Source organism: Tamandua tetradactyla, chromosome 3, assembly GCF_023851605.1.
Source record: "Tamandua tetradactyla isolate mTamTet1 chromosome 3, mTamTet1.pri, whole genome shotgun sequence".
NCBI lineage: Eukaryota > Metazoa > Chordata > Mammalia > Pilosa > Myrmecophagidae > Tamandua > Tamandua tetradactyla.
In genome coordinates, this window is record NC_135329.1 from 152,159,797 (window position 1) to 152,179,613 (window position 19,817).

At 37.1% G+C, this 19,817-nt stretch overlaps 1 protein-coding gene and 1 long non-coding RNA gene across 19 annotated transcripts in view; one reads left to right on the forward strand and one right to left on the reverse strand.

Moving 5' to 3' along the window:
• Positions 1-19,817, reverse strand: part of ZNF385B (zinc finger protein 385B) — a 479,275-nt gene that overhangs the window by 174,150 nt on the left and 285,308 nt on the right. The window lies entirely within an intron of this gene.
• Positions 1-19,817, forward strand: part of LOC143677826 (uncharacterized) — a 132,143-nt gene that overhangs the window by 74,745 nt on the left and 37,581 nt on the right. The window contains exon 5 of one of the 3 annotated variants that reach the window (XR_013172908.1): positions 19,048-19,266. The exons of the other annotated variants lie outside the window; for them this stretch is intronic. This is a non-coding gene — a long non-coding RNA (uncharacterized LOC143677826). Of the gene's footprint in view, positions 1-19,047; positions 19,267-19,817 lie in introns of those variants that run through there. 3 annotated transcript variants of the gene reach the window in all.

The window sequence follows — 19,817 nt, forward strand, 5'->3', positions numbered from 1 at the left end:
AGTCAGTCATGAAGGTGGGATCACCGTAGTCAATCATGTTGGATCACGAAAGTGGATACCATAGCCCACTGTTTAACAAACAGGGTGATAGCTAGTACCAATGCTTGCATTATGTGTGCAGTGGCAGACACTTACATTAATAGCTACCTTACTGTGACTTGTTTCAATGTGTGAAAAGTGAACAGTCAGGAATCCTTATCCCTTAATATGTATATATTTTCATAAATTATCAAATGAGCTTAATAATTACAGGGAGGCCAAATGGCCATAATTAAATCATGTCCTAAAGAATGGTATTGCCAAATAAATTAACTGGTTCTAGTTATCAAATAACAGAGGTATTAGAGATGTGAAGCCTCTGTTGTCCCAGTAAATCAGGGCAGCAGAGAGAGTGAGAAAGCCAACTTTCCTTCTTCTCCACACGGATTTTAACCTGAGACCTATGAAATTTTCTGACAAGAACATTAAAATCCAGATGAGGAGGGCTTTTCAGTACCAATGAATTATGAAGTATTTTATAACCACCTCCAGAAAATAATGACTGATTATCTTGTAAATCTGAGTAGACATTATTTGTTTTTGCAATAGCGTAAGAAGAATTAGTAGCTGGCAGTCAAAAATTCTGTAGAACTAAAATAATCATATTTATTAATGTTCATATAAAATTATCTTTGTCATGCTGGTCAGAGTTTCTACTGGCTGTGGCGCATATGATCTGAGACTAGAATTGGAAGTAGGATACAAAAAGTATCCTCCTGGCTGGTGCAACGGTGGTGGCTCAGTGGCAGAATTTTTACCTGCCATGCCAGAGACCCAGGTTCAATTCCTGGAGACTGCCTATGCTAAAAAAAAAAAAAGAAAAAGAAAAAAGTACTCTCCTTGTTCGGGGGAGTGGAGGGGCAAGGTTAAGAGTGCCTATGACACTTAATACTTCCTTAAAACCCTTCCTTAGAGTTTAGGGCTGGCTGACATCACTAACATTTTTCAAGACTCTTCTAATTACTAATGGGCTGTACTGTAGAGTGTGCTTCACCAACACAAGGAAGTCACATACATTCTTCAAATGCCTCATTAGACATCTGGCAATACAGTATTGCCTTCAGAAAGCACAATTTCTTCTTTCAGAGTCTTTGCACATTTCTCCTCTTTTGCTCTGAGAAAAAGGCTTTCTCCCTTATGTTTTGGGAGCCGAGGAAATCTAGGATTTTCCAGACTTAAATTTAGGGTTTTCTGAATATCTATGAAATATTCAAAAAATTTAAAGTTTGATGGCTGTCATTCTGGTTTATCCTTATTCTGTCCCTAAAAGAGCTTCCTTGCAAAATACATTATTTTATGAAAATAATTCAAGTCTTTCCTTTTCATTATAAAAGCAGTACAGATTTATCATAGAACTTTCAAAAAGCACAGGAAATGGTAAAATGAAAATATATACTTTCATTACCTGGGGACAGCTACTAATGACATTTAGGTCTTGGCTGCATTTTCATATTTTCCATAGATTCCAGACAGAGTGAAATATGGATAGTCTGAGAATTTCTCATAACAGGAAAGCTCTGGAAGGACACAAACCTGGAAGAGTATGCAGTGGTGTCTGCTGGGTCTTGGAGCTCTCTGGGATCTGTGGCTTCCCTTTTGATACCCTTGCCATTTGCTTCTCTTAATTCACCCAGATTATTTGGCTTTCTGGACCTCATTTCTGGCTCATCCAAGGATGAGGTTATGGGTATAGAGAATTAAAGCTGGCAAGTGTGTGGTGTGCGGTGGGCCAATACAGTGGGTGAATAGGGATGGACATAAATATTTGGGAATTGGAAGGTATTAATAAATGCACCACAGGTATCAGTGAATGTGTGTAAGCCATGGTAGAAATCTAGGGATGGAGCAGAATGTTATAGATATGCAGAAATCCTCAGTACTCTTAAAGGAAGAGTAGATCATAGTTCAGTGAGGCAGGGGATGACAAGTGAATAACAATTTCTATTCACTCTTACTAATTATTTTGGCTGGAATTCTCCATGTACATTGTTTTGAGACACAGATTTTATGTGTCTTCTCAGAAACACTTAACTACTCCCTTCCTTTTCCCTCTTGGTGTGCACCCACCCTCCTTTGGCTCACTCCTCCACTTTTAGGCTTGGATATATAACCCAGAAGTGTAAGCATGGTACCTCCCATGCCTCCCAGTAAAATCTGCCTTGCAAACTGGAGTAGGAGAAGTTCCACATGCTGAGCAAACAGACCTGTGGAATGGCCTACCAGACTCATTTTGAAGTAGTGGCCAGCACAGTATTTCATTGCTTTGCAGTTCTCTTGCCTCACTTTCCTTTATCCCTTATTCTTATCCTCCTGAGCTTACACTCTAAATAAAATTGTAGCACTTTAATCCTTGCCTCTGGCTCTGTTTTCTAGAGCAGTGATTCTCAATTTTAATGTGGAAATAAATTAAGGGTTTTGTTAAAATTCAGATTCCAATCCAGGAGATCTGGAATGGGGTTTGAAAGTCTGTATCTTTGACATGCTTCCAAGTGATGCCCACATTGTTGATCTTTTACATAGCAAGGTGTCAGAAGACCCAGAATAAGACAGACCCCATCATCACTACAATGAAAACTCTTTAAGAGTCAAGACAGTCTTTTTCTTCACTGTTCTATCCCCAGAATCTACAACAGTACCTGGAAGGTAGCAAGTACTTAATAAATATTTGTTGACTGAATAATAAATGAATGAATTCTCCTAGATGACTTCAGTAATTCCTATTCACGATGAAAATTTCATAGAAAATTCTATGGTGAATAACTTATCTGGCAGTGGGCTTAGTTTCTGGTGATTGACAATTACTGGCTGCCAACTATAGCTTTATATAAATATATATATATATAACCCCAGCATCACGGGGTTAAAATTAAAAGCAAATTAAATAGTAGAATTACATTTTAGAAATTGGGTGCTGGTTTGGAAACAAAGATCAATAGTACTGAGGTATCTTTCTGTTCAGAGTCCAAAGGCCAGCCTTACTTTTAAAAGTGGTGTTGTCAGGCTTAAGTGTACTTAAGATCCATTATATGGGTAGAATCTTTGTTTACTCATCCAGCACTTTACTTTTCATATAATACCTTTTATTACAGTGGGTAAATGGCAGTTTTCTGCTGCATTTTAAAATAGTGTGCATCACATAAAATTCATAAAAATTGCCAGTAGCATCAACATCCTCCTCTAGTATTTGTCCTTTTTAAGAAATATCGTACATTCTGTCATAGCTGTAATGCCTATTATTGGATATAACCAACCTTGTCCTACTGTCCTTTCCGTTGCTATCAACAATCATTTGGACAATTAAGTTTTTTTAGCTGACAATGTCAGTAGCCTTTCTCTTCTTGTTACAGTTTTACTGTTGCCATGGAGGTATAGAAATTGCTGAATAGAGTTTTCACATATGGAGTTCCTAATGAAGGGGTGATACTAACCATGCTACAATATGTCACTCAACTTGTTTCTATTCCATCAAGGTCAAGTTTTTCCATGTGAATTTTAAGGAGTTTCCAAATTCCTTATGTGAAATTGCTACTATAGTGGTTCTCAAAGTGTGGTCCTCGAACTAATATTATCAGCATCTGGGAATATGATGATGCAAATTTTTATTTGCATTTATTACAGAAATGCAAACTTTTGAGTTCCATCTCAGGCCTACTGAAAACAGAATTTCTGCAGTCTATATTTTTACCAGGTCCTCTGGGTGATTCCGACATGCACTACAGTTAAAGAACCACTGCTCGATTAGCTATCGTTGTCTCTAAAAGATAGTTTGATGAGATAAATCAAGGTGCTCTACTAGGTGTAAAAGCCTTAGCATCTGATTGGGATTTTTTCTCTTATATGTCATCAGAGAATTTTAAAGCACTGAAAAACAGAGTAGGAGAGGAATTAATCAACTGTCTAGTTTGTGGACTACTTTTATGTCAAAAATAAATATTTTAAGACAGTGGTTTTCAAACTTCAGTGTGTATCAGAATCACCTGGAAGATTTATTAAAACACAGATTGCTGAGGCCCACCTTAGAGTTTCTGATTCTGAGAACTGACAAGTTTCCAGTTGATGCTGATGTTGTTCCTGTCAGTTCAGGGACCACAATTTGAGAATTAATTCTTTAAGGAATATATTCATAAGAATTTTAAGAACTCGGTTTCCCGAAAAGAGAGGAAAGTTAGAATTAGCTATGCCAGAAACCCTCTAATCATTCTTTTCTATTTCTCTTGCTGTCTCTCTCTTCCTCTTGCTTATTGCATATTACTTAGATTTGCCAGTTCCAGCCTGAGAAAGTGATGACTCCCACAATCAGTAAATTTCAAAGAGCTTTATCAAAGAAGAATTAAAGGCGTTCCTAACCTTTATCTTAGAGGGATTAATTACCAATTTGTTAATAATTATAATTCTAATCACAAAATGTAAAATTTAACTCTAGTGGTGCAATTTCTTATTCTTGCCAATTTATTTCTCATTTCTACACAACTCTTCTATAGACAATACCTATGATTATTCTCATATTTAATCTTTTCTACTTACATTTTCCCCTGCCTTGAATGTTGCCTGATTCCCTATCTATGTCCATGATTTGTTTCAAGACATAGTTTCCTAAGATTCAATTCCTTTAAAAGATCTTTATTTAGTAACTGTGATTCACACAAATAATTTAGTTGCTCTGCTTTCCAGTGATTAGATTTCATACATCCTATATTTCACTTTCTTTTCTAATATCTTCTTGCTGATGGATTTCATTTTTCTTTCTATGTTTCTCTGACCGCTGCACTCATTCCCTGACCAGGAAGTTATGGGAAATCCAAGCTAAAGGTAGTTTTCTAGTCACTGAGTACCCTTCTTGGCATATATGCCAAGATCATTCCCAAATGTAAGACAAAAAGAAGGCAGAAAAGCAGTAGACTTGGCCTTCTTATATGTACATTTAAAACCCCACTCTCCGACTGCCAGCAATGACAAGATGTGCCTAAATTCCTGAGTGCAAGCAGCTCCCAGGTACTATTTCACAAAGCTTACACTGCCCATTCTTCCATTCTACATAAAACAGACACAATTCCTATGCTCAGGATGTTAGCACAGCCAGCATGGTAGTGGCTTCCGTTTTGAGCCTAATTTTTGCTACAATGTGCAGAGAATATAATCATCAGATACCATGATGCAGCCCCTGGTCTGTTTACTATCACAATATTATAGAAGTAAAACATGATTTAAAAAAATAAAGGTAACTGGGCCCCAGGACAAAACTCGACCACAAATTACCACCCCACTCTCATAATTACTACAATAATTTGAGTGTGGAGTGGATGCCAAATGATTCAGCCTGGCCGGGTTAGATTCCCCTGCTGTGCTGTGAACATTTCAAGTGCATCTTAACATTGCGTTGCTCTGAATATCAAAAGCACAGTGAAGGTCTCCAGGAAGCTGGCAATAACCAATAAACTTAGGGACTCATAGGCTTCCAGAAGCAAGAAATAGTCAGCATTTGCTTTACTAAAATGATTTCTTCTGTTAGATCAGTGGTTTTCAACTTTTTACTATCTTTTTTCACTCTGATACCTAACATCTCTGGAAGAAGCTAGGTACCCCTGTTCTGCCCAATTTCTGTCTTGCCTCCTCACCCAGTCAAAATCCTGAGGCACCTCCCATATTCTTCCAGGGCTCCACAGAGCAGAGTTGAAAAAGCAACAATGGTACTTTCTATAACTTTACTGATTTATATCAAGAGCAATCACTGTAAATATTCAGGTTCTAGGATCCAATCCCATACTCTTCCTTATTTATTCACTTGAAAGGTAGACAATACCTATTCCAATAAATAAAATACCTTTATTTATTGGAAAGAAGGCATATTCTTGGTATAAATCAGCCTGTGAACAAATTTCTGTCAATTTTCAACATTTAGGCATGGTTCTTTGAAGGCCATTCTCTCATAAGACTAGGTCTCATGTGTGAAAATATTCATATGAAAGTTCCATTAACACTAAAACTTGCTATTAAAGCATTCAGTTAAGTACAATGTGAGCACTGTAGCGTAATAAGAACAGAGTCAGAGCCAGAAAGATGCTGGGTGGAATTCCAATTCTGTCATTTACTAGCTGTATAACTAGCCAAGTCTCTCCATTTCTCTGATTGGTTGTTTTCTGATTTTCTCAAATGAGGATAATAGCTATGTTTCAGAGTAATTATGAGGTTTAGATATTGATAAGGCCAAATGCAAAATTTTCCCCTAAACGTGCTGACAAGTCCAGACACAGACTTTTCCCTTTTTACCTCCTAGACAACTTCCGATTCTTTGTCTCATGAGTGATTAACCAAGATTTAGAACTGCTTGTTCCCTTGAAACTAGCTATACACAAGATAAACATTTCCTGTTTAGCTGAGTGAGATTTCCCCTATTGCAAAAACTATCTTAACAGTAAATCACCCACTGTAACTTGTCTACTCTTCCCTATTAGAGTCTATGATACGCTGATGGTTGGATCTGGACTGCTTTCCTTATTGCAATAACCTGAATAAATTAAATTTTATTATGTGCCTAGTTTTGGTCTTTAGCAATATCATAAAGACCTTCTATAAACAGTGCTCTGAACATAAACAACAAAGGGCACATAGGTGAGAAAAAAAATACATCTTCTGCATTAGCATCTTAATTTAGAAGCAGTTTCATATAATTATGACCTTTTTAAAAAACTTAGCTTTACTAAGTTCTCCTGGCTACTGTTGATAAGCTAATTTTTGCAGATCACACAGTTAATATGAATTAAATCACAAATATTTTAGCACAAACCTCATCGCCATCAATTCAAAAAAACTATAGAATTCAGTTTCATATGCATGCAAACTTTTTAAGACTTAATTGAGATGACTCCATTTCCATGAAGCCATCTCTAATTTCTGCAGTCAGAAATAACCTCTATACATCCAGCTTGCATTTTCCTTGTACTTTTCTAATAGTGTCTTCTGCATTATGCTCTGCATTAATCTTAGTTTATGCATGTCTGATTTTCTCTCCAGATTTTATGTTGTTTGAAGCCAGGAAATGAACCTTATTTTCTCTGGCACAGTGTCTTAGGCAGAAGAGATATTCAGTTAGTGTCTGTTTAACTGGAAGATTGTATACTATTTAATGCCTTGGATAATACTAACCAGGGATTGTACATACAAATATTTCTCTATAAAATTTCATATCTATACTGAGAAAACCAAGTAATCAGAATAGAGCATAACAGAGAATGGGGTTGAAAAAGGGGCAAAAGATAATTAACAATGCATTGAGAAATTTAACAAGTTCAAATTGCAGAAAAAATACATCCTGAATAACTTTTAAATGGAGAACACATTATACCAATCTTGAACATATTTAGTTCAGAAAGGGTTAAATAAGGCAGACTGTACCTGGGCTTTTAGAAGATTCTGACCAGAGGCTCAGAATGTGATAATAACAATGGGAAGTTTGTGACACATAACTTTCCTTTCAACAGCAAATCACCAGTCAGATGCTGGTAAATGGTAAAAACTTCCTCTTGGGGGAGGGGAACCCCTGATTTGTAGCATGGCCGATTTCTACAGAGTAAATATTCCCACATGGCTGATTTCAAGCTACAGTATGCCAATGAATATCGATTTGGGAAGAGATGCACACAATGGGCTCTCTCAAGCTGGTGAGAGCAGGTTCCATAAACACCACTGCCAGTTCCCTTTCTACTTACCTCCCCTTCCTTTACTTCCTTTCAATGAAGAGTGATGAAGCTATAGCTGGTCTCAGTGAAAGGGCAGCCAAGGAACAAGGCTTCACATGGAGTTTTGCTCCCCAGTTTCTTCTTTGGAATTGTGTTTTAAGGACAGTGGAACACTCAGAAAATCATCTTTTCAGTGCAACCTGAAAATCTAGTAATCACTTTGGAAATAAAATGAATACCTACTATCTACTTTTAGACCACTGAGACTTGCTTCCTGATAAATGTTATTGTTGATTTGACAAAAAAGATGTGTTTAGCTTCTCTGAATCTTGCAGAAACTTAAAATTGTACATGTGAAAGATGAAAGCCACTGATTTATCAGGATTTTTATTTAGCTCCTCCACTGTATATAAAGCTGTAACTTTCTAGCTACAAGTTATAGCTCATCAGTTGAGCCAACATTTGCTTATCAAAAATCTATTTGCTTGCTCTCCTTCAACACAAAATATACTAAAATAAAAGGAAAACATTACCATGGTTTTGAGCGCTTATGCAAATTAGCAAGGGCTCAAAGGCTCATGGCTAGAAATGAATCAGGCCTCAAGATATGAAACTGTTAATAAAAATGCCCAGTCCTTGCACTCTACTCATTTGGGGTCATCACTATCATGTGCATCATCACTCTCACATCTTTCAGCCTGGCTTAGACTAGCATAAACAATAAGCCCATAGAGTTTCCTGGATTTATCTACAAGGCTAACATAGGTAAAATCAGGCTTTGTGCAGCACGTACCTCATCTATGGCATTTAATGACACTGGAAAATCCCTAAGAAAAACCTTCCTGGAATAACTCAGAGAGGTATCAAAGTTAAAAATAAATCTTAATGTCTAAGTTTAGGCTTGAATGGCTTGGGAAGGCATCCTCCAAGGATGGGTTATAGAAGTTTATATTCCAACTCTGTATTTTAGAATGTCATAGGAGTTATTTAGATACATATCCTGTATTTTCAGAACCTGGTATCATATATAAGAATAAGAATTTTTAATCACTGCCAGTTGGATAGTCTTTTCTACATCACCACTTATACAATTGCCACACTAGAGTATGGACTGGCATGATTTTCTGTAACTGGCATTGTTAACTCACAGGAGGCAGGTGACTGGCCAGGCACTATGGATGAAGAACAGCTGTAGAAAGGACTGGGTGGTTGGAACAGTGCCTGATAAGGGAAGGGACATGCCTACATAGCTGATGCCTGTGAGAGCCAGTTCATATGAAGCTTGCCTAGGAGCCTTCGGAGGGAAAACACACATTTAGACTTATTTCTAGTTTTTCCATTTAAAATATGAGCACCAACAAGGGTATGACTTTGATTTTTGTCAAAACTTAAAAAGTTGGCACTTGGTACTAAGAACTTGTGAGGCACCTGAGGTTTCGTCTAGATCTTGGAACTGGCAATGGCTCTGGGCAGGTTTGAATGTTATCACTTCAACTGAAACAGAAAATTAAGACTGCTTGGATTTCCTTTACTAGGGCATGGTCCTGAGACTTTAGCTTCAAATTTCAATGAAGAACTCAAGAATATATGAAAATTTTAGTGGGCATTTGTCTTTTCTTTTTTTTTTTTAGCTGCCCCAAATCTAAACCTCATGTTTCTGAAGAACGCTACAGTTCATGAGTCTTGTAAACAAAGGCTGTTGCCCACAGTAAGAGCACAAATAGTCATATTCTAACTTTCCCAGCCTTCCATGAGTGCATGATGTAAGGTTAGTCAATTAGATGTTTCCTATCTCCCCACCTCTCACCCTCTCTAAACCTTGAACTAGTCACAGGAATTGGGGAGAAGCTGTTTGGAGACAACAGTAGTAGCAGCAGTTATATGGACTTCCAGGGGCAGGTAGGGTGCCAGCAGTGCTTTCCAGCCCAGGGATGCAGCTGTGGTGGCCAGCACTTAGTGGCACCCGCAGTCCTGCTCTTATCTTGGCAGGTGGATTCATGGCATGAATTAAGGCTCCATTTCTAGGTTCCTCAATTCCCTTTGCTCCCTCTGATATACTGACCCTGATTCTCAAGTCTTCCTGGTAATTCTGTGAGCTATAATGCCTTTTCAAGAAATTGCTTTTCTACTACAAACAGCCAGAATCAATTCCTTGGCTAGCAACTAAACCCCCTGATTATATACAAATAGGTTATATTACAAAATTTTCTCATAAGAGTTGTTTGTTAGACCCTAAAAAATTAGACAAATAACTTGCATTTTTCTTCTGGTTGAGCTCTCATGTGCAACCTTTTCTTAAAAATAAAATGGCAGCCTGGCAGTAGTCTTTATCCTTTCCCAAAAATGACCTACCCTTAGGTTCACCCACCTTTCATTTTTAATTTTATTATTATTAATTTATTTATTTTTGGAGTAATGAAAATTTCCAAAAATTTATTGTGGTTTTGAATTTGAATTTTGAATTATACACTTTGGATGATTATATGGTGTGATAGTTTGGTTCAGGAGTCAACTTGTCCAGGTGTTGGTGCCCAGTTGTTCTGTTGCTGTGGACTTAAATCATCAGTATGTGAAATTTAACTATATTTGATTACATCTGTAGTTGGCTAAGGGGAGTGTCTTCTGCAATGAGTGATGTTTTAATTTAATTAGCTGGAGGCTTAAAAGAGAGAAGTCAGAAGAAAGTGAAACAGCTCAGTACAGCTCAGAAGAGCTCAGTACCACCCAGCACAGCTCAGCTTAGAGTTCAGAGACAGCTTAGACCAGATGTTTGGAGTTGCGGAAAGGAACAGCCTGGGGAAAGCTGTTGGAACCCAGAAGCCAGAAGAGAAGCCCAGCAGATGTTACCGTGTGCCTTCTCATGTGACAGAGAAACCCAGAAGAAACAAGGAATTGCAAATTTGTACTAAATAAATCCCCTTTTTAAATGCCAGTCCTTCCCTGGTGTATTGCATTCCAGTAGCCTTAGCAAACCAAAACATATTTTGCTACCAGAGAAGTGGGGTGCTGCTATATTTGTAAATATCAAACATGTTAGAACAGCTTTTTTTTTTTTTTTTTTTTTTTTTTTTTTTTTTTTAAAGGAAAGACAGAGAGAAGGAAGGAAGGATAGAAGGAAGGAAGGAAGGAAGAAAGGGAAACATTTTTAAACATTTTCTTGTTTTTATTGTATTCTGTTTCTCCGTTTTTGTTACATGGGCTGGGGCCGGGAATCGAACCGAGGTCCTCCGGCATAGCAGGCAAGCACTTTGCCCGCTGAGCCACCGCGGCCCGCCCTAGAACAGCTTTTTAAACGGATAAGGGGAAGATTCTGGAAGAATTGTTAGGAGCTTGATAGAGAAAGCCTAGAGTGCTTTTAAGAGACTGTTGGTAGAAATATGGATACTAAAGATAGTTCTGTTGAAGCCTTAGAGGAATGTGTTGTTGCAAATTGGAAGGAGGGCCATCCTTGTTTTGAAGTGGCAGAAAGTCTGGCAAAAATTGAATCCTGATGTTAGATGGAAGGGAGAAATTGAATGTGACAATCTGGGATACTTTTCTGGAGATATTCCTAAACTAAGTGTGGAGGATACATCTTAGTTTCTCCTTGCACATATGGTGGGGCGTGACAACAGAGGGACAGACTGAGAACTGAACTTTTTTGGTACAGGGAAACCAGAGGGTGATGGTCTGGAAAATTCTGGGCTCCCCAAAAGTGAGACCACAGAGAGTAGTGCTCCACATGAAGATTTAAGCAAACATGGAACCAGTTAGGACAAGCCAGGATCTGGATATGGAGTTATCCAGAAAGGATTTGTGGAAAGTCCTATTGTCTGATGGCTCTGATCCCTGTATGTTATGTGCCAAGTTGACAATTTTTTTGTGAGACCTGTATAAACAGAACAACTGCTGGTCTGAACTGGATGGGACAGAAAATGGACAGATAGAAGGAAGAATAACCTCAGAGGCAGAATCATGAAAACTAAGGTCTGAAGCCAAGAAACCTTGGGCTGGGAGAGTAGATCTACCTGTGTGTGCAGAGGGGGTGAGTTTGACCAAGAAACAGAGGGCAGGCCTTCCATCTTGATGTTCAGGAAGAATTCTGATGCCTCAGGCCTCAGAGAGGGTGTAACACATTCCCCAGGGACTGGGAGGAGTCTGGCTGCCACCCCATTGTTCTGAAGGAGTTGAGCATGTGTGCCGAAGATGGCACAGTACGTGGATGCCGACCAGATGATTGAGAAGGGTAGGGCCGAGAAAAAGGTGGTCTTCCCAATGTTGCAAACTCATCCCAGTGTTTGGAGAGAACAGGGATACTGCATGGGCCCTTGGAAAGGGTGGGACTGCCTCTTTCTAAAGCCTTACGGATGAATGACACTCAGACTTTGAAATCTGGTGGAGTTTGCCCTGCAGGTTTTCATAGTTGTTTAGGTCCTGTGATCCTGTTTTCCTTCCAAATTTTCCCTATGACGATGAGATCATTTATCCTGTGACTGTTCCTTCTTTGAATACTGGAAGCAGATAACTTGATCTAAATCCACAGGTTCACAGCCAGAGAAGAATTTTGTCTTAAGACAGACCATGCTGAGATTTTTATACTATTTTTGACTTGGTACTATATTTGTACTGTTACTGACATATGTTTTTTTCTGATATTGTGATGGAATGAATGCATTTTGTAAGGAAAGTTTTCATGCGTTGTATGCAGGACAGATGAGCATTGTTCAGTAGAAAGAAAAAAGTCTGTTTTATTGTTTTCTATCTAGAGATTAAGTATGGTCTAAGGTGATATGTATAGATGCCAAGTTGACAAGGGGTAGACACTGTTATAGTTAGGGTCAGGTGTCGACTTGGCCAGGTGATGGTGCCCAGTTGTTTGGTTGCTATGGACTTAAATCATCAGCATGTGAAATTCATCTATGTTTGATTACATCTGCAGTTGGCTAAGAGGGGCATCTTCTGCAATGAGTGATGTTTTAATTTAATTAGCTGGAGGTTTAAAAGAGAGCGGTCAGAAGAGAGCTCAGAAGCTGAGCAGGTCAGCACACCCCAGCTCTGGGCTCGGAGCCAGCTCAGACCCAGGCTTATGGAAATGCAGAAAGGAAATACCCCCACAGGCTGTTTGACCTAAAGTCTGGGAGAGAGGCACAGCAGACATCTCCTTTCTAGGAATTCACCATTCTCCCTCTGCCTCCAACCCTCTGCTGCATCACTTCCCAGAGGTATTGGCCCCTCCCCTGCCATCCCTATTCCTTTGCCCAGCTCTACTGGGATTCTCTTTACTATGAACTTTCAATTTAGAGAAGCAATTCTTCCTGCATAACCTGCATAAAGTAGATGTTTCAGAAATATCTGACCACTCTAATGCTCTAATGATTCTGTTTGATGTCCCCAAACGCTAAGTCTTTTGGTCTCCAGTTCACTCCCAAATCACTTGTGGATTTTTATAGGAACACTAACAAGACCCCCTGGCATGCACAAAGCCTAAGAGAACAAGACTAGGACTACTAAATTATGCTAAAGGGGTTATTAGCAGTGACACAGAGAAAAATAAACAAACCAAGGAAGGTTAAAACTCCCATATGTTTGAAACTGCTCTGAAATGATGATATGGATTCAAACTTTCAAAACAATTGTGACAGAATAGTCTATCTTTGTGCAGAGGTGTGAATACGCATCACTTATATGGGAACCTTGATAAAACTGCCAGTTTCCCCCAAAGAATATTTACCTGATTTACTTATCAAAACTCTTTCTAAAACAGATAAATTTGCTTTCAACCAACAACCCTAAATATCCATCTTCTAGACCCTTGCCAGGGAATATAATCTTACAGTCTTCCTACCATCCAGTTTACATTAAAATCTGGTTGAGTGGGGGCCACGGTGGCTCAGCAGGCAGAGTTCTCACCTGCCATGCTGGAGACCTGAGTCTGATTGATTACCAGTGCCTGCCTCTGCAAAAATAAATAAATAAAAATAATATATATATATATATATGGTTGAGAAAGGAGATTCTTGGGGAGGATAGCTTGAACAATTTTCTCTAAAAAGTTCCAAGTTGTATCTTTAGAACAGGCAAAAGATTACCTTCCTAGATCATAATTTCCTATTTTCCTACAGATTTACTTCCACCGGGTTACATCATAAAGCCTTCAGCATTTATGGAAGAGTAAAAATAACAGAGAAATAAAATTTATTACTACATTTTCTTCAGAAGTGGTAATGTGGATGTTTTCTTGCCCAGACACTCATTTTCTCCTACATGAAACCATGTGAGAAATGACTTTTAGTTGTGTATACAAGGAAAATCTTTGCTTTCCCTGAGGAGCTGGATGTCTCTTTTTCTTTAATAATAAGAATCAGGGAACTGATAGTATCTTCCTTTATACTTTACCTCTTGGGAAGTTCAGATTCAAGAGTGAGGCTCAAAGAGGGAATATGAATGAACCTATAGCCTGGCTTTTTTTTTTTTTTTTTTTTTTTTTTTTTTTAAAGGAAAGACAGAGAGAAGGAAGGAAGGATAGAAGGAAGGAAGGAAGGAAGAAAGGGAAACATTTTTAAACATTTTCTTGTTTTTATTGTATTCTGTTTCTCCGTTTTTGTTACATGGGCTGGGGCCGGGAATCGAACCGAGGTCCTCCGGCATAGCAGGCAAGCACTTTGCCCGCTGAGCCACCGCGGCCCGCCCTAGCCTGGCTTTTATATTTTTCTCTGGACTTACTTATCTTTATGGTATATAAATATCTATAAGAATAAACATATGTGTGTGTATATACATGTTTGGTTCTTTATTTTTTTAAATTATAATTCAGCATAATTTTATTTATTCTTGCTATAGGCTTCTACAAATCCTTTGTAATGCTCATAAATATATAAACAGATGAATAGATGGCCAAATAGGATGTTAGGGTAAACTTGAGTGATCATCACCATTAAGAATAACTATTTAGTAAGCACAAACTGCTGTGTGTGAGGAATGTGGTAGGTGAGAAGATTAAAGAACCCTAAGGCAAAGTCCCTGACATCAAAGGTCTTGAAATCTAATTGAGATTATTGGGTTAGTAATAAGAAGATAATACTGTAAATATAACAAATATCAAATATTTTAACAATAAACGTTTAATAAATAGAATATTTTATTTAATCATAGTTATATATGGAATAACATTCTAGGGTCGTGAGACAAGCCAAGTAGTATCTTTCTTGCTTAAGAGAAGAAGAAATAACACTCAGAAGGTGCGTTTCCTCAATGAGGTACTCCTCCAGCCCCACTTACTGCTATCTGCTGTCTCCAATGAGGCCAAAGTAGAGGAATATCACAACTCCCCCCATTTGCTTGACATGCAAGATAATTTTGTTAAAAATAACTATGTTTTAGGAAGCTTTCAAAATCTAGACATTATTATGATCTCACAAAAGGCAGGGCTGTTATTTTATTTTTAGTGACTTTTTTTTTTTTTTTAAATGGGCAGGCACCGGGAATCGAACCTGGGTCCTCAGGCATGGCAGGCAAGCACTCGTACCTGCTGAGCCACCGTGGCCCATCCTTTAGTGATTTTTTAATTGTACATTTAAAGTATGGGGTTACAATTCTTTGTTTTTTTATTACCCTTACTCAGTGAGAAATAAATTTTACTTCACAACTCAGTATACACCCACAACTGAAACAAAAGTTTCACAAAAACACTATTGATCCTTTCTATGTGCAACACACTCTAATGTGTTCTACTCTATCCTGTTCCATTTAAAATTAATACTTATTATGGCCTTCTAAATTCGATTCATTATAAATAGCACTGTTTTAAAGAAACAGGATCTACAAAAATCCAAGGGGCAAATATTTTAATTTTCTGAAGAAAAACTTTTAAGAATCAGAGGAGATTGGGCTAATTTCAAACTTCAGACATATGATATAGCATACTGTTTCTTATCTCCTAAGTATTTGCTCAGAAATCCAAAATATGTAGATTGGTGAGTCATGGAGCTCTCACTCAGAGGGGAAAATACATCTCCAATTTGTACTCCCAGTAGGAACACATCATCCCACATACTTAAATAAAAGTTCAAATGCCTTTAGTATTAGTATCTCCAGAGTCTAATAATAGGTTTGACTTATAATTCAGCTTCTCTTTAATCTTCGTTACAATGAATTTTAAAACATTTATAAATACATATATAATTCAGTAATTCTGAAGACATCATTACTGATTAATCAATGATGACCTTAATCTTACTATACAGAAAAAAATATAAAGTTGTTCAGGAAACAAAGGAAAAAAAACCCTATTCCAGTAACTAATACTATGGTTAATCACTCAATTTATATAAAGAATTTGTAAAGTAAAGTGCTACAATTATTAAAATTCTTCTCAAATGATAATGAAAATTGTGAATGGAAATATTCACAATTTGGTGGCATAATCCTTAGGCTTATTTATGCCAGAACATCTCAGGTCATCTCAAAGTTCTTTAGGAGAAGATTAATAAAGTTAGAGGCTTTTTACCATGTCAACTATTAGATAGCTTTATTCTTACTGTGTATTTGCAGAGCCAGATCACTTTGGAGAGAAACCTCTGCCTTTAATAGCTAATTCTGTTCTAGCCACAATCATATCACATTAGCTTCTCAGCCTAACAATTAATATCCAACAGAATTACTGGTTTGTAGCTTCTGGCAGGTATATGACACTGTGCCTGAAACCTACAATTTTAACTAATTACAGAAACTCTGGGCAGGAAGCCCTCTGAAGATGATCTGCTTCATTCCCTTTTGAAACTCTGAAACCATCCCCAACCCAAAGTTTTTTTTTCTCTCTCTCTCTTTTTAACTTGAAGAGAAGAGAGATTATTAGCATGATTTTCACTCACTATATGTCTGGAACCATACAGGTTCATTACATGTTCATCTCATTTAATCCTTTTATCTTACTGTAGGAATTATTATCCCCATTTTACAGAAAGGGAAGCTAAGGCTCAGAAAAACTAAACAAGTTGAATAAGGACAAACAGAGTGCATGCTCGAGTTGGGATTGGACCCAGAGTATGACTCCAAAAATGAATGCTTCTCTGTTAGCTCTCCCAGCAGTGGGCAGGAGTTGACCATACAGATATGTGGAGAGCCTGCTGTAGCTTGAAATCTGTGATGATGGGAGTATTTATATGCAAACTGGCAAACACTATAGATCAGGGATTTCTTGTTCAGAAATCTGTTTACAAGCACACCACTCCCTATAAAATTTGTATTTAATATTTCACAAATGTCATCAGTGGATGTTTCTGTTGATCGAGTTTTCTTTCTTTTTTTTTTCATTAGAAACATATAGGTATCTCAGCATGTGTTTCCCCTATTTATTTGCTTGGTTGCTTTGTTTACCATTAAAAAAGAAAACAGAATTTTCAGTTTCTACAATTAGTTACAAAACATAATAAATCCCCATATATTCATCACCCAGATGAGATAATTAACAACACATAGCCAATCTTATTTCATTTATGTCCCCAAGCACTTTTTCAGAGCTAGATTTGTAAACAAATCTTGACATTTTATCTATAAATATATCAGTTTGAATTTTTAAGAGAAAAGATCATTTTTAAACTTTACAATACTGTAAAATCTCTTTAAAATATGAGTAATTCATTAATATCATCTAATACCCAGTCCATACTCAGCTTTCCCTAAGTGCCTCAAAGATGTCTTTTTAACAAAGGGGGGACATCCAAGTAAAGAACCAAAGTCCACATATTACATCTGCATGAAATCTCTTAAATATTTATTTTAGACTATTAATGAATTTAATTTTTGATAGTCTCCCCCTTTCTTCTTGTCATTTATTTATAGAAGAAACTGAGTTATTTGACGTATAGAAGTCTCGTATTCTGGATTTTCCTGCTTGGATCCCATGGTGTCATTTAGCACGTTCTTTTTTATATATTTCTTGAAAACTGGTAGTTAGACCTAGAGGTTTGATCAGATTCACTTTCTACTTTTTGGCAATGCATTTCTTGTGTATCTAATACTGTATCATGTCAGCAAGTATGTGATTTCTGGCTGCCTCTCTTTTTGTTATTAAGTGGTTTTGCTCCTCCTAACCTAATCCCCCTCTTACAAAGATCCCCCAAGAACCCTGCACCAGATAGTTTGGGCAGCTATTGATGATCATTTCCTAGATTCATTATTCAATAGGGGTGGCAAACAATTATGCTTTGTTCTTTTATTCCTTCTGAATTTATTGAATGAAATCCTTCTATAAAGCAGACATTTTTTCTTTTCAACTATTGGTTAACTCAAATCACAGCTTTTTTTTTTTTTTTTTCCAGGAAAGGCAGGATAAAATCTGTTTCCTTCCCTTCCTTAACCAATTCTCAAATGAGTTTATGCCTTTGCATCCTTCAAAGGTGATCAAGTAGGTTGTTTGCTTGGTAACATTATATGCTTGTGGATTTTTTTTAAATTTTGTACCAAAAAAACATTTTTTGCTTTAGTCTTACACATAAGTTGAAATTTTTAAATATTAATTACCATCTATTTTCAGCACCCTGCAATAATGACATTCCTTTGTTCCTCCTCATGCAAAATACATTTTTAAAATTTGTACATTTAGTCACTATCATTATACACTCTAGGCATTCCTAGATTATACCATCTCAATCTTTATTTTCTTTCATGCCCCCAGCCCTCCTCCCTCTATCATTCTCACATTCAGCTTCATTCAGTGTTTTAACATAATTGTATTACAGTTAGGTAGTATTGTGCTGTCCATTTCAGAGTTTTTATATTCAGTCCTGTTGCACAATCTGTATCCCTTCAGCTCCAATTACCTAGTATCTTACCCTATTTCTAACTCCTGATGGTCTCTGTTACTGACAAAATATTCCAAGTTTATTCACTAATGTCAGTTCATATCAGTGAGACCACACAGTATTTGTCCTTGTGTTTTGGGCTAATCTCACTTAGCACAATGTCCTCAAGGTCTATCCATGTTGTTACATACTTCATAACTTTATTCTGTCTTACAGTTGCATAATATTCCATTGTATGTATATACCATAGTTTGTTTAGCCACTCATCTGTTGATGGACATTTTGGCTGTTTCCATCTGTTTGCAATTGTAAATAATGCTGCTATAAACATTGATGTGCAAATGTCCGTTTGTGTCCTTGCCCTCATGTCCTTTGAGTAGATTGTGGATTTTAACATATTTGATGTGCTAATAAGTTATAGTCATTATTCTTTCAAATGAGTGGTGCCTTTTTGACGTTTTTTGGTAATCTGACTTTTGGTAGTCTTTGATAGCTTCCTTGCTTTCTGGGTGACAAGTTATTTCAGGCTCCTCTTGTGTATTTCCTCCCAGCCCTGGAATCAACCATTTCCCTGAGGAACCTGATTTCTTGTGGTGAGAAGTGATTCTGCCCACCATTTAAACTGATTGTATCTTACTCAGGAGAGATTCTCAACCAGGACACTCTAACCACTCACAGAATACAAGGTACTGATAGCCAGCATCTGAAGTGTTAATCTTAGAGCAAAAGTTGCCTTTATTACAGGATCTGTCCTTTTAAATGATACATTGTAATCTTTACCCATAACCTAACTCATCATTGATAGCTTCAAACATATAAATGAGGGATTATTTACAAGCCTACACTATGAATTCTTTATATATTGGTAGAAGATCAGGCAGATCCAGATACTTGTGGGACCTGAAATCTAAACAATTTGGATGGCCACCTTTAAGATACTGAATATGAAATTACAAATACAAAATTAGATTAAAAGGTCAATTTTTAGGTAGAGAAAAAAATCACAGCAAATTAAATGATGAAAAAGCTAAAATATACATGAAATTCACTTATTTCACAAATATGAAATTTCACAAAATATGAAAATCAATTCATTGCCTGACAACTTCTGTATTACTTTTCTATATTTTTTGGTTGTCTGCCCTTTAACTATTTTCTTTTATATAAATTTGAGATATCATTCCTGTATTAGTTAGGGTTCTCTAGAGAAACAGAACCAATAGGAGACATCTATAAATATGAGATTGATAAAGGTGTCTCATGCAACTGTGGGAATGGAAGAGTCAAAAATCTGTAGGGCATATGAAACTTATTCCTGTAA